The following is a 14,513-nucleotide window of genomic DNA, read 5'->3' as shown; positions in this document are numbered from 1 at the left end:
TGCCCGGGCCCTGACAGGAAGGGGAGGCTGCCCGGGCCTGCCGGCTGCTGCGGGGCCCAGGCCCGCGGGTCGGGGCGCTGGTGGCCGGAGCCTGGGGGAGCGGGAAGGCCGGAGAGGCCCCGCTGCCGGCCCTGCGAGCAGGCGGCGTGGCGCGGCCGGGAAGTTTTTCTAGGAAAGCCATTAATTGTGCCCCGCTGCCAAAAGCGCTTATGCAAATGCAGGATTTAGCGCCGTGTTATTTCTTTTTTATGTAGCCGTCGCGTTGGCAATGGTACCGGGCATTGGGGATCGGTCCTGTGCTGGGGTTCGGCACAACTTGATGCTTAACGCCTGTATCCATTTGGTGTCTACCCTCTAATTTCATTTAATGAAAATAACCCTCTACATTAAAAAAAGTTGTGTCCGACCTGGATGCTGCGCTTTTTTAGAACTGAAATGCCATTTATCATTTATATCGCAGGTTGGTTTGTTTTTTTAAAGCAAGCTTTGTTAATGGAAACCACACGCATCACTAGGCAGCCCTTTCCATCTTAAGACTTTTCTGCACTAGCATTTCATGCTCTCGGGCCTTGGTCCAACGCTCTCCTGTCCGGACACTGGCACTCACAGTCCCGATGACCACAAACCAACCGTGCTCAGATCCGACTGCAACATCAGCTGTCCCTGCTGCCGGTGCCAAGGGCTCTCTCTCCACACGCGCCAGCCCAGGGCTGACGCTGGCCCTTCACCGCGCTTCTGCAGAGCTTCCCTTTACTGTGCCCAGCAGAACGGGAAAGCAGAGAGATGGGCCACAAATGCGGCTCTTATTTTTTTTTTTTTTTTGGTAAATAGAGCCGAGCATTGCTGTTGAACTGCGCTAGTCCTAAGGCGGCAGTTCCAGAGTTAAGGGTGGATTTATTATTTATTATGAGGAGTGGCTGAGGGAACTGGGGCTTGTTTAACTGGAGAAAAGGAGGCTGAGGGGAGACCTTATCGCTGTCTGCAACTACCTGAAAGGATGTTGTAGCATGGAGGGTGTTGGTCTCTTCTCCCAAGTAACAAGTGATAGGACAAGAGGAAATGGCCTCAAGTTGTGCCAAGGGAGGTTTAAATTGGATATTAGGAAAAAATTCTTCACGGAAAGGGTTGTCAGGCATCAACAGGCTGCCCAGGGAAGTGGTGGAGTCACCAGCCCTGGAGGGGTTTAAAAGGCATTGAGACAAGGTTCTTAGGAACATGGTTTAGTGCTAGAATTAGGTTATGGTTGGACTCAATGATCCTGAGGGTCTCTTCCAACTGAAATGATTCTATGATTTTCCTTTCCGCCTAACAACTGGGACATAGCACGGGCAGACATCACCTACCTGAGTTTCCTCTCAGAAGCAGATGGGACCCCTTGACTCCACAAAGCCTTGAAGAAAGCAGATGCGTAGGTCTCTGGGTGTAGGATGACCTCACAGTGCTCATTTTTTTCAGGATCAGGCCCATGCCCTTTTACTTATTTTATTACTTATTTAAATACTTGCAGAAAATAAACTTTTTTTTAATTGCAAAGTCATTTAATTCCGAAAACGTCCTGGGCCTTCAACCCATTTGCTTGGAGAAGTGTGAGTTATGTGGAGAAACCACAGTCTCTCTAGAAAGCCAGGGAGCACATTTGTAATTGCAAACCACCGGGTGTTCAACATTTATTTCTGTAATGATTTTTGATGGCCCAAGTGGGCAACCTTCTCTCCTCAGTAACAGTGTGCAGGTTGTCTGCTGTAGGTATGTAAAGAGGCAATAATTTTTGAAGACCATATCCAGGCCAGTTCCAAATCTGACCATTTTGCTAAAGTTGGGAAATTTAAAAGGGGCAAAAAAAAGTGTCAAGGGATTCATTAACAGCTTCCTACATGATCATCTTAGACCTGTCTGTGCTTCTAAAGGAATTTAAGCTCTTGATACTCTGAATGATTTATTTCCCAGGTAAAAGAAGACAAGCAAGAGCAGTGGGCGGAGGAAGGGAGAATGGGAGCATGCACATAGCCTAAGGCAAGAGGAAAGAAGATATGGGACCTCTTACTGTGGGACATCAAGGGCCCGAAGAAGTGTATGGTAGGAGCTGTGAGGAGAAGTCCATGAAATGGGAACAGGACGTGTAACGTTCAGAAAGCTTGTGAGAAAGTGGGGAGGGAAAAGCCCTCAAGTGTGTGTTGTTTGGCCCGCAGGAACTACCAACACCATCTTCCCATCCATCTGCTGAGCAGCGACAACGTGCTGAACTGAAGTCATCTGACTGAAGGATTCCGTGGTCTGGTGATCTCAAAATGTTCCGTCACAGCTCTGGGGTGCCAGGCTTCCGCTTTTAACATGATGATATACGCGACTGTGTGATTACCCAAGCATACATTCCGCTCTGTAGAATCTACAAAATGCATTCTGCCAGTTTTGTGCTTTAGTCATTTTACCCTATCCATTTTGTTCTGGTTTCCCTTCTTGTAGATGAACACCTCACAGATCTGCATAAAGGCCATACTTTCCATAATGAGCTTTAAACTTCGTAGTTCTGTTGCCCAAATATGCAGCTGGGCTCAGTGTTACCTGGGCCGCTTCCAGAGCATACGGGAGGCAGGTTCTCACTTTCAGAGGTTTCCAAGAACGGATGTTGGGTAACACGGGGCAGCTCAGCAGGTTATGGTTTGCAGCAGGCTGTTGTGAGTGAGCCGAGCTTAAGGAATTGGCTTTGCCTTGAGCCGGGAGATGCACTTTTAAACAATAACTGTTGCTACATTTCCTTTCCCAAACTCTCCCAGTAGTGAAAAAGATAGGACCAAACCCTAACTTCTGGGTGTAGAACGGGAGCGGATCTGAAGTCTTGATTCACCCAAGTGTTTGGATACTAGTGCTTCAGTATCACGCCTGCTCACGTTCCATGGCTCTGTCATCCCAACTACTGGAAAGTCTTCTCACAGCCATATTTGTAAGACACGTTCTTAAAATAGTCGAAATTACATGTAATAGTGAGTGCTCGGCCTACTGAGCACATATAAGCAAATATTTGTAATAACTGGACCAGTGTTTGCACAGCACCAAGCACACTGCCCGAACTCCATAAATAATAATACTTGGCACTCACAGAGTGGTTTCCATTTTCAAAGCACTTTAGTCATAACCCTTGACACCTATATGGCCTTTTACATCTTTACAAGAATTAATTAATCCTCACAATGTCCTGTGAGATAGGTATGCACTGCAATAATAATAATAACAATTAATAATTCATGCATTCTTCTAAAAAATCACTTCAGGGATTAAAATGCATCTGTAATACTTGTTTTTTTAATAACATTTTCCAGCAAATAATAAAAGCCATGCTATTGTGTTAAATCTATGTAATATCTATCCACAAATCTTTAGCAGATCAGGGCAAGACCGAAGGCCCAGTGAGATACAAGCATAGCAGGAACTGGGTGACTGACTTGAGAAAAGCAAGTTCAAGCCAGTCCACCACACAATCTAGGTGCCACAACAAAACTTACCATGCATGGCAGTACATAAATAAGTACTTGTGAACCAGAAAGGCTCTTTGTTCATTTTTAGCTCTTGTTTATGCAAAGGCTCCCCCAGTTACGGCATGCGTTACGGGACCCCATCCTATACAAACACAGCGCTGAGAAGACGCAGGCGCTCGCTGGGTGGGAAATGGCAGTGACTCAGCACCAGGTTGTGCAACAGGGAGAGCAGGGACAAGTCTGGCCAACACCAGGGCAAACCCTTTCCCTTGCAAAAATTACCATATTGCCTTTGATATGCAGGCAAGCCCCAGTTAAACCTGATATTTAAACAAGCGGGTCTTATAGCCTGGCTCCAGGCTTGCCAGGGTGGAGGAGGGACGGATGCTGAAGCCGGGCTCCCCACACAGACAGTCCGGTTCCCCATGAAGATGCTTTTTTCAGTTTGTGTCCCAAAGTGGATAAATGTGAGAAAGGCACCTTTAATCCTAATAATGTTGCCACACCAGAAAAGAGTGGGAAAGAGGAGAGAGAGGTACACCCACACCCTAGCAATTTCCCCATGACTTCCTTGTGTCTGCAAAATCCAAATCTGGAGCACTGAACAGTTAAGGCCAGTTTCATACTCTAAGCTTTATTTTTTCCTTTAATGTGAGGAAGATATCAAAAAACCCTCTAAATTATTTGTCTTTGTGTAGTACATATCAAGAAAAAGGAAGTGGACATCCACCAGTATGAAGGGACTGGCTTTATTCTTTTTGCACCTGCTGACAATGACTGTAGCAGAGGACATGCTGGGAAAGGGCCTTGTTTCTGAGTGGAGAGCATCTGCCACTGCCTTGGCATACAAATTGATTGTCAATTGATCAGTGGACGCCTGGTGAAAAAAGTCTTAATATGTTGGTGATTAACATGCCTGTAGCACTACTTTTTATTTTACCCAGATCCATCTCAGGGGCTTCTGCTTCCCAGAATAAACAGCAGGAGAAGAGCAGCGTGACCAGGTGAATAGTCCCTCATTCATAGCCATTTGATGAACTGTGCAATCCAAGGCCATGAAGTGGCTCTTTCAGAAATTTCAGGACACAAGTTACACCACATAGAGCACGTTTAATGCCACTGTAAATCGGTGGAGTTAAGACACATGAACCCTGGTAGGCAGAGCTTCAGTGGGGCACGGGCCATTCGTTCTGGCCCCCTGCACAGGGGCAATTCCATGTTTCTATTTTTAAAAGCTACCAGCAGGCCCCCAATATCAGAAATATCAGAGCCCACAGATGACAAAGTTAGCAAATGAAGCCATTTGCTCTATTGTCTCATTGCTCCTGAACCCTCCACAAGGGCCCAGCACGCAGCACAGGCTTTCAGAGGAACACAGAGGTGCGTGTGAACACACCACACCAAGCAGAGCTTTCAGGTAAGTGCCAGAGGAATGCATTTTTAAAGGAAAAGTGAGAGAAACAGAGAAGATGACATGCCAGCTGCTCCAGCCCCCTTCAAACTCCTGCACTGCATCTTCCTGCAGGGAAACAGCTGCTCCCACTGGGTCACATTTTCCCTTTTTTTGGTGGGCAGAGGAAAAACAATGCGTTTTGTTGCTGCTGTTCCAGGGCCACCCTGCCCACGGAGGGTTCCACTGTGGGCAGAGGATGCCACTGTCCCCTCCGGCTCCCAGAGCGGTTCCTGGCACAAGACGGGGTGAAGCGAAAGCTGTGCCGGGGCCACCAGCCAGCACAGCTAGTGGAGTGTTGAAAGCCCTGGATATCATCTCTTGCTACCCAAAATCTGGCCCCGGGGAGGATTTGTGGATGTTTTGCACAACTGTGGAGAAGAGGAGAAAAATGAGCGAGCGAGTCACAAAGATGCTGGTACCCCCTGACTCTGGAAAGCGACAGGGGCCAAGCCCCGGCAGGATGAGTTATCGCAGGTGCCGAGCTGTAGTTTCGGTGGGAACGGGGTTGTTTCCTGGAGAGGCGATGCTCCGGCAGCCGGTACCATGACAGCGGGCAGGCTGTTGTTAAACAACCTCTCCGTGAGCACACCCAGCAACGCAAGACCAGGCGGCCTCTGAGTTCCTGTTGTAATTGAAATAGTTTAGACACAGCAACATGAGTTAGAGACACGGGATTTTTTTTTTTTCTTTAAACACTGTCTAAGGATTGGTTTAACTTTTTTTTCTTTCCAGTTGGATATGTAAATAGCTATGTTTCTTTAAATGGGGTGGGAGTTACTTCTCAAATAGGAATACCGAAGAGGGCCCTGTTAACTCCATGGTTATGGCAAAGTTCCCTTCACAGCAGGGTTGTAACTCAGATATTACATCCTACAATGGCTAAGCAAATCCAAACTTGTTTTATTTTAACGAGGTTACGAAAAAGGGTGTGTACCAGCAGCTATCGCACACCTCTGAAGTTTCATGCGAGACGTATCTGGCTCTCGTATGAGATCAAAACGGATTATCTCACAGGGCCAGGATGTGGTTGCAAAAATTCACCATTGTAAGTGTCATCGTGATTCATAACAATCTACATTACTTGGTATAATTACTGCAGAGTAAATAAAGGTAGAAAAGGTATGATATTTATTAGATATTTACCTTTATCTCTGTCACATACTATTGTAATATTTCCTGGCAGCCTAGGAAGCCAGCCAGCTTGAAGAGGATGCATTTTTTTGCCCTTACTTAAGGCCCTGCTTTTCTTTAATTATACGTACAGTTTTCTGGTTCTTTATGTGAGCAGAGGACAGAGCCAGGACTCATCAGAATCCTGAAAGACTCCTCGTGTGGCCTTCAGCAAGCTGTTTCTAATCAGGGCATGAGCTTCCATCTATAAAAAGAGAGGACTAACACAGCTACTAATGATTATGATATTATTGTTAACACATAATTATCTATCTCACAAGAAAACTGAGAGGGTAAATTAGTGTTTATGAAGTATTTTAAAGATGATAATATTATTTATGTGAGGGCTATACTTTATGTCCTGAGGACAGCGATAGTTGAAAATCACCTTCTAATTAGGTTTTGCTAATGATAGTGTCAAAAAGGTTTAGAAAAAAAATATCAGTAGCCACATTCAAAAGTCCCTGTTTTTTCTTATTATTATATTATTGCTATAATCTGCTTTCCCGTAGATAGACAGATATGCTATCTTCACCTCTTCAGGATGTATTATTTTCTGGCATGTTAAACATAAAATGAAGTACACAGTAGTGCCAAAGCACACCCTGCACTATGTTATTAGACAACTTGCTCCAGTGATTAAAGACCTTGAAGTCAGAGGTTTTGCAAGGGTTTTTTGTGTGTTGTGTTGTTGTTGTTTTGTGTTTTTTTGTTGTTGTGGTGGGTTTTTTTTGTTTTGTTGGGGTTGTTTGTTTGTTTGGGGGGGGGGGCATTGTTTTTTCTTCTTGTTCTCCCCACTCTACTGGACTAGTATTTCATCCTGGATCTCTGGCCTTGTCTTCCCCTGCAACATCACTAATGTGCTTAACACTCCATTAAAGCACAGCCTGGATTTATTCTGTACAGTCCCTCAGCTGTGAAGGGGTGATTGCAGGTACCCATCAGCAGGAGCTGACTGCAGTGCAAGTCCAGCCAGAAGTATGCCAGGCCCTCCCATATTTCCCCTTTTTTAGTTAATAATCTAAATTTAATTGAAGATCTATTTCTTTCAGTTTTATTCTTGAGGACTTGTGATAACTTATCAAACTTCCCTGAGCCAGCTGTAATCTTCACCCCCTCCGATGCACACCACGACAACATCAACTGTGAATGGCTGCAGTAGATTAAGCAGCGTATTTCCACAAAACATTTCCAACACGAGACCAAATTTTATGAGCTGTGTGAGCATCCTGTGTAACATTTCTAGCAGGTACATAAAACACTTTGGGGTATATACAGAAAGAGACATTTGACTGGGTAGACCAGTGCATTAGAAATAGCTCTCAGTCTTTCACAGTGGTAGATGTGTGCCATGACATGAGACCAAAAGACACACACACACAAAAAATAGAGGGACAGAAAAAAAAACCCAAAGCACACAGTGGAAGAATGAACTGAGAATTATTTCCTCAGCTGAGCCAATATTTCCTACAACACGGCTTTCTGTGAGTCAGCCTTTTTGTGCCACAGAACTTAAAATAGCAAAAGTGAGATAACAGTAGGCTTGTTGGAAATAGAAATTTTCAAGAGATACAAAAAAGAGGAAAAAAAAAGAACAGCTTTTGGATTGAGAGAGTGGTGATGAGCGTGGCTGTGATCTGCTGGTACTAGATTACTGTAATAATATAGCAAATAATCCTAAAAAGGTGACATTTATCTGAGAGGTAAAACACAGTAAATCCCAGGTATGTGGGAAGCCCACAGTGGGATTTCAGCTGCTCCCCATCCTTCCCGGCACAGAGCCGGCCCCCCAGCTCCAATAAGCAGGGGGGGGTTTCATCCCAACCCCGGCACCTCTTAATTTTGCTTACGCTGCTGAGAAGCCCTGGGCTGGCAGAGGGGAACCTCAGGCAAATTCCACACTGATTTCACATAGTTCAGGACAGGGCTTAATAAATCTATGCAGAGGAGGAGAGAGAATATTTCTAGAGGCAGAATGGAGGAGGGGATGGGCTAGCTATTATGCAGACTTGTTGGCCACATCCCAGCCTTCGGTGGTTCCTCAAGGACTGTGCCTGCCAGAAATTAAAGTCTGGATTAAATGTTTCTCCCACCAAACCCATCAGCTTCTCCATTTGCTTACACGTTGTGCAACCTGCCCAGGTAGGAGAATTCCCACTGAGAGCAAAGATCATGTGCCTGCCGGTAATTCTGCACCATCAACTATGAGCAATTAGCCTGCCAAGGGGTGGAGCCCCATCATTACTAAAATGGACCCAAAAAATGAAAAAGGCACCCCACACCCCCCAGCTTTTGGCAGGGTTGGGGTCGTCTCTTCCATTACTGGCTTAATGTAGTCTCCCCTTTACACCACAGTTTTCATCCACTCGCTCACAGTCCATATAGGCAATTCTCTCCATTCCCCTATATTTAGGGTCAAAAAATCTAATATTTGCTAACTTCATTGGACACAGGGCATTTTGCAAAGCAGCAGCAGCCCCACACAGATATGTGGCATTTGTCTTCTAGTTTTCATTTCTTCTTATTAAACACAGTTCCATTCCGCAAGGCGCTGGGCAAAGGCAGCTGCACCAGATGCGTAACGTAAGCAAACAAAGCCAAGGTGCAGATACTGCCCGGCCTTAGGCAGCAGGTTATTTTTAAAGCTAAGAGCAAAACCTGTCTCCTGAGCCTCGCTGAGGGGAGGCTCGCTCCAGCCAGGCTGCGTCTCGGCATTCAAATCCAGGCGCTGCTGCGCCAACGCCTCCTCTCCCTCCGCTGCTCAGGAATTTTTATTTTAAAAAGTCTACAAGGACATAAAAAACTTCTCATTTCCCACATCCTGTCATTAAGCAGCTGTACTCTGAACAATGAATGATGACAAACCAAAGCAACAGTTTTAACTGAAGCAGGATTACACTTGGCATCGTTATTTGTTATGTGGCTTACTGGACAGCAAGACAAATGCGTGCTTCTGCTGCTCTTTCCCGCTGCCAGCTCTGTCCCCTATTAATACATAACAGCACGAGCGCAGGGAACACCGTAGCCAAAGCCACTGCAGGATGAGACCCCCAAAGTCAAACGACATCTGAGCCAGCAAGCGCTGGGGGTCTGCGGTCTTGGACAGGACCCCTGGTTTCTCTGGGCGGGATTCTCACCTCCAGCACCGACCTGTCAGTTCCTGATGCTGCAGTGAGAAGAAAAAAGACTTGCACAAGGCTTCTGGTCCATGGTACTCTCATATACACACGGGGAGACAGCTGTCCTGACTTGGGAGGGGATCAGCTTACCAGAGAATTTTGACCAAAAACCTGCTCCATTGCATTGCATTATTCTCTGCTGAGTAAGGTGAAACGTAACCAACCAATGGCTGATTAATTATCACACAGTACTTGCAGAGGTTTAAGTAATATCACACGTGCTTGTGCATCCTTTAAAGCCTTACTGGTAATGATGATGCATTGTTGTTAACAGTAACACCATTTAGAAACTGGAGGTACAAAAACATTCTCTGAGGATGCTGCCAGCTTTACAGAAATTGATGTGAATGTATTATCGCATTACCGCACGCTGCCGTGGTACTTGTAAACTGAGAGACTGGAATTGCTGCTGTGGTTGGGGCAGACAGCTCCAGTGCAGGCAGGAGGCTGCCGAGGGGCTGAGTCCTGTCTGCAGAGCAGGTCAGGACACAAGCGGGATCCCACTCACACCTCGTGCTCCCCCAGCACAGCCCCAGCCTTGTACAATGGCACCCAGGACTCTCATGTGCCCAGGGTTCCCAGTCCTCACCAGTGCCCAGCTCACGGCTGGATGCACCCCACCCACACAGTGACATTTAGCAGCGTCTGCTTGGAACCTTCTCAGTTCCTTCTGGACCATCTTTCCATGCAAACACAAGACCCATTGAGCCCAGGTTGCATCCGCAGGCGATCAGGAGTCAATGGGATCATTCATGTTCTGAAAACCACACGCACACTCGAGTTGTTCCTTCGGCAGCGCTGCTGTGTGTATCCAGCCCCAATCATCTCAGCATTTGCACGTATTCCACCTCCCATGAGGTCCACAGGACTGCTGTAAACATCAATAATGGCAACATTAAGGCCCCATTTCAAGTTCAAGATTGCAAATGGTATTTCTGTTTACTATTGAGCACCTATTTATTCATCAAATGCATTAGAAAATCCATTAAAGAGGAAATTAAGGACCTGCGCCATCATTCGAACCCGGTGTTTCAGATACAGACATCGAATATAGCTCAGCCGTTGCATCTCATCCTGTCCTATGACTCAGTGGAGGTGGGAAGCCGGCGATGAGACAGCCCCATGCACCCTGCACGCCGGTGAGCGGCCGGCAGCAAACTCGGCAGAGGGGCTGCGCACAGCGGCCGTGCAGGCAGGACAGGAGCGGGGGCTGCGGCCGCTCTCCTGGAAACCGGGGGCGGCTGCAAAGGGACAGCGTGCTCTGCTGTGGCATGTGTATACACGCATATGTATATAATATGTATATTTATAACTGCAGATCTGCCTCGTACCCCTGCGGGTACAGCAGGGACAGCGAGTTCCCCCCGGCTCTGCAGGGAGTCACAACTCTGGGCCAAGCTGACAACTTGCCTGAAAGCAGCACTTTGATGCTTAAGCCCCAGGTCTGGCTACAGCAGCTTTTCCTCCATCTTCAGCAGCAGCTATGAGCCGGCATGTCCCCAGCTCCTTCATGTTCCACAGCTCCACAGCAAGGGCAGGTTTTCTGATGGGACTTCCCATCCCAAATCTCCCTCAAACAGCTGACAGCAGCTGGGCTGCCCCATCTTACAATTTGCAGTGAGGTCTGTAGATTGTTTGAGTGCCAGTGTTGTTGTATATATATAAATCTATATGTGAACTGTGCCTTTGTGCTGCTCCATTTCATTAAACAAGCTGAACAATTCAGTAGCTGTTTATATGCCTCCAGGCACTTGGGTCATCTTTGATTTTTACTCGTCTTAGAGTTCATGCTTGCAATGAATGGCTTTTCTCCTTGGCAGGACAACAAGATAAAGTAAACCATAAAATGTCTCCTAGCGTAATGGCTCCCAGCAGCGAGGGCCAGGGCAGGGCTGGGGCTCCCCTGGCATCACACCTCCCTTCGCCCAGCGTCCCCATCCAGGGAGCCCTGCACCACCCCAGTGTCCAGACCCCAAATCTCCACCTTTTCTTCGATGTGACAGCAGAAGCCAGGCCAGAATTTCATCCCTCCAACACTGCTACATCCTTCATTTCCTTTCCAGAAAAAATAACACAGCAAAGTCCTTCTCCTCCTTGTGTACACAGCAGCAGTGGCGCTTGCTGCCTCCACACCCCAGCAAGGGAGATTTTGCAGCTTTTAAATGAACTGAAAAGATCTCAAGCCGGAGCTGGGTTCAGCAGCTAAGAGCTTGTCAAACATTGAGTCCCCATCGCTTTCAACAAGGTCTGCGATAGTTTCGCAAGCGACTAACATAGAACTGCAAAAGATTTAAAGCTTTCTAATAAACGCTGTGTTCCCCCTTCACTGCACACAGACACACACAAACTGCATTATTCTAATTCCCTGCTAAGCTTTCTAACTCCTTCTTACATCATACAATATAATCAGCTATTCGGCCCTGAGTCAGTATTTCCATGAAGGAGAGTCAGTGTAAAAAGCTTTCAAGGCACTGGGATTGTTTTTGCTCCTGTAACGCTTTAAAAATGCTGTTTCTTGGGACCAAAGATTATTAAGTGAAAATGCAGCATTTCTGGATGCCTTTCAGCTCTCGCATCAGAAACGCTGGTGTTGAGAATAAAATTGTTCCCATATTTGAGCTTGGTACCAAAACATTAAGCTTTTGTTTGCGAAGTTTATGAAAACAAATGACCATAGACTTGAATATATTAATCAGGAAAAAATGGAAACAGCTCGATAGGACTGCCTAGCACCCTTTGCACTTTATATAAACCACCATAGGTCGCTGTTTACCAGTGGCCATCCCAGATGAAAGCAGTTAAAGTGGTTCACATGTGTATTCGAAGCTCAAAGCAGGATTTGTGCATGGCCATACACTGGCCAGCGCTGGCTCTGTGTGCAGACAGGGCAGTTGTTGCTGTCTATAGTACCCAGAAACACGCCCAGGCACCACATACCTATGCTATATACAGAAGAAATCACCATATGTACAAGCTATCTGCCTGAGAGCTGCTGGCTGGGGACAGAGGTGACATATTGTCCACGTTGTTTGACTGCTGATGAACGTATTTGTCACCCCTGCTTGTTGCACATTATTGCTCACCACTGTCCTGGGTTTATTTTGCTTTCCAAGGGGAAGAGCGGTGCAAATGCCATCAGACCAGTGACAAGGAAAGCAGCACATGGGTGTTTTGGCATATTTATGTACATTCTTAGCCATCCTCTTCCTTTTTCTGTTTTTAGAAGCCATAATGAAGCAAGAGTGCAATTTTTGCATTGGTTACAAAGATTACACAACACCAGTTGTAACCGGTGACAGGTTTAAATGTCATCTGAGAAAAGCAATGGCGAGAAAGGCTGTGGTTTGAATTTTAATGGGGAGCAGGAGCTGGTCAGATATTGCTGGTTTGGGGCGCAGTTAGGGAAGGGCCAGAAGGTCTCCCTGCTCTGAAATGATGCACATAGCCAAAGGGAACAAGGTTTTCAGGAAAAATGGTGAGAAACTCCCCTTGGGGAAGTTTCCCAATCAGAACTTTCAGCTTTAAATTGAAAGTTTTTGCCCTAAAATCTTCCAAGTTCCAACTTTTCTGTAAAAACTCTACTTTTTATTTATAAGTCCAGTAGAAATGACTGCTAATTATTTCCCTTTCTTCTTGGGGTAGGGGTAAGCCATGTGTCATCTCTAAAAAACCCAAATACTGGCCCCCTAGTTTACATAAAAAAAAAAACAAAACACACACCTCTAAACTTTTTTGCTTGTTACTAGTAAACCATAAGTTTTATCTGCCTCTTACCATCTCAGTTCTGTGGGGGAAGTTGAAGAGTTTTCTAAGAACTTCTTAAACTGCCAGTGAAAACTAACATTAGAGATAAACTATGGTATCTGAAAATCAGAAAATAGCTTCTCTCCAGCTGTCTTATCAAGCAGCAGCACAGAGCTGTGAAGTGCACTTACTGTGCAGTGACTGAAGAAAATAATTGGGGAAAACACTGGGCAGCACAAAGGTGTGTTTTAGGCACCCACCAATGTGCAGAGTCTCCACCCGAGAAAGGAGAAACATAACATCCCTCAGATATATCAGAATTTCTCCAGATTACCAGAATCTAAAATTGGAAGAGATTGAAGAGTTTGTTTTGCTTTTCTTACTAGAAATGCCTGCTGGGGCCCACAGGAGAGCACCTGGCTGCTTCCAGTGGAGGAGCAGGGACTGGCCATGCTGCCCCCACCCCAGCAGGTCAGCACCGTGGCCATCAGGGGCAGCACAGCAACCTGTCTTTTCCCTCAGCATTTCCACACTTATATCCACGTAAGAGAAAATCCAGTTAGAGGCTGAGTCCTCCATCCAACACCACTGGCTTTGCGAGCAAGCCATGATGCTCGTCCGCCCTCCAGCTCCCTGCGTCCAGGGCGCTTGCCCACAGGGCTACGATGGTTTCCAGCCACCCTCTCCAGCTGGCAGCGGTCTTCTCAACCTCAGCTTGGCTGCTTGCCTGCTGCTTCCCTGGCCCTCAGCACCAATGTTCACAGCCCTCTTACCCTCCCTCTTGCACTTCTCCCAAAGTTAGCCTTTCTGAGTCACTCCGCTCCACCTGTGCAGGTAAGCACTGCACCCCCAAACTTACCCTATTCCCTAGACATTCACTGACACCACAGAGCACGTTGCGCAGATATGACAGTACACAACCATCCTGGGTTGGGCACCCACCTTCCAGCCCACGTGGCCGGAGACCAGTCCCATCCCATGTGTTCTGTTGCTTTTCGCGGCTGCACCTCATCACTGTGGCCATCTCCAACCAAAACCTGCTAAAAAATCCAAAAAGCTACACCCACAGGGAATCTGCCCCTCCAGGGGACACCTGGGTGACCACAGTACACAGCACAGGCTGTGCAATTTAAGAGCTGCTCTCTGCAGCAGACGTATGCACTGACACTGTATTATTTCTGTAATGAAGCAGCAGAGTCCTCTGAATATCAACCTCAACAATTTTGGGGGGCAATGAGTTTTGAGGGGGAAATTTCTCGGGCTGCGCTGACCCAGTCTATTTCGGGGCACAACACACGTGAGCCCAGCACAGCCGGTGCAGCCGCACGCGTGCTCCAGGAGGGCTGGCGAGGGTCAGCTCCGCCGCACGGCTTCGGTTCTCGTCCGAGGATGCGAACAGCCCCTCACCAGGAGCACAGAGAGTCGGGCTGAGCCTGACAGTGAGAAGAAACGACCTGTGTGCACCTCCCGTGTTTCATCCCAAAACACAAGGAT

General features: G+C 46.8%; 1 long non-coding RNA gene across 2 annotated transcripts; it reads left to right on the top strand.

The window, feature by feature from the left end:
• The first annotated feature begins 133 nt into the window (after nucleotides 1-133).
• Nucleotides 134-3,482, top strand: LOC309441489. 2 transcript variants are annotated; one of them, XR_014184392.1, is made up of 3 exons: nucleotides 134-460; nucleotides 1,948-2,076; nucleotides 2,190-3,482. It is a non-coding gene; the product is annotated as an uncharacterized lncRNA (long non-coding RNA). The 2 variants fall into 2 exon arrangements; XR_014184393.1 differs by lacking the exon at nucleotides 134-460 and adding an exon at nucleotides 1,322-1,408.
• Nucleotides 3,483-14,513: the final 11,031 nt, after the last annotated feature.

Source organism: Streptopelia decaocto, assembly GCF_964273445.1.
Source record: "Streptopelia decaocto genome assembly, chromosome: 6".
In the NCBI taxonomy this organism is placed as follows: domain Eukaryota; kingdom Metazoa; phylum Chordata; class Aves; order Columbiformes; family Columbidae; genus Streptopelia; species Streptopelia decaocto.
The sequence above is the reverse complement of the archived record's forward strand: the minus strand, read 5'-3'. Positions and strand labels throughout refer to the sequence as shown.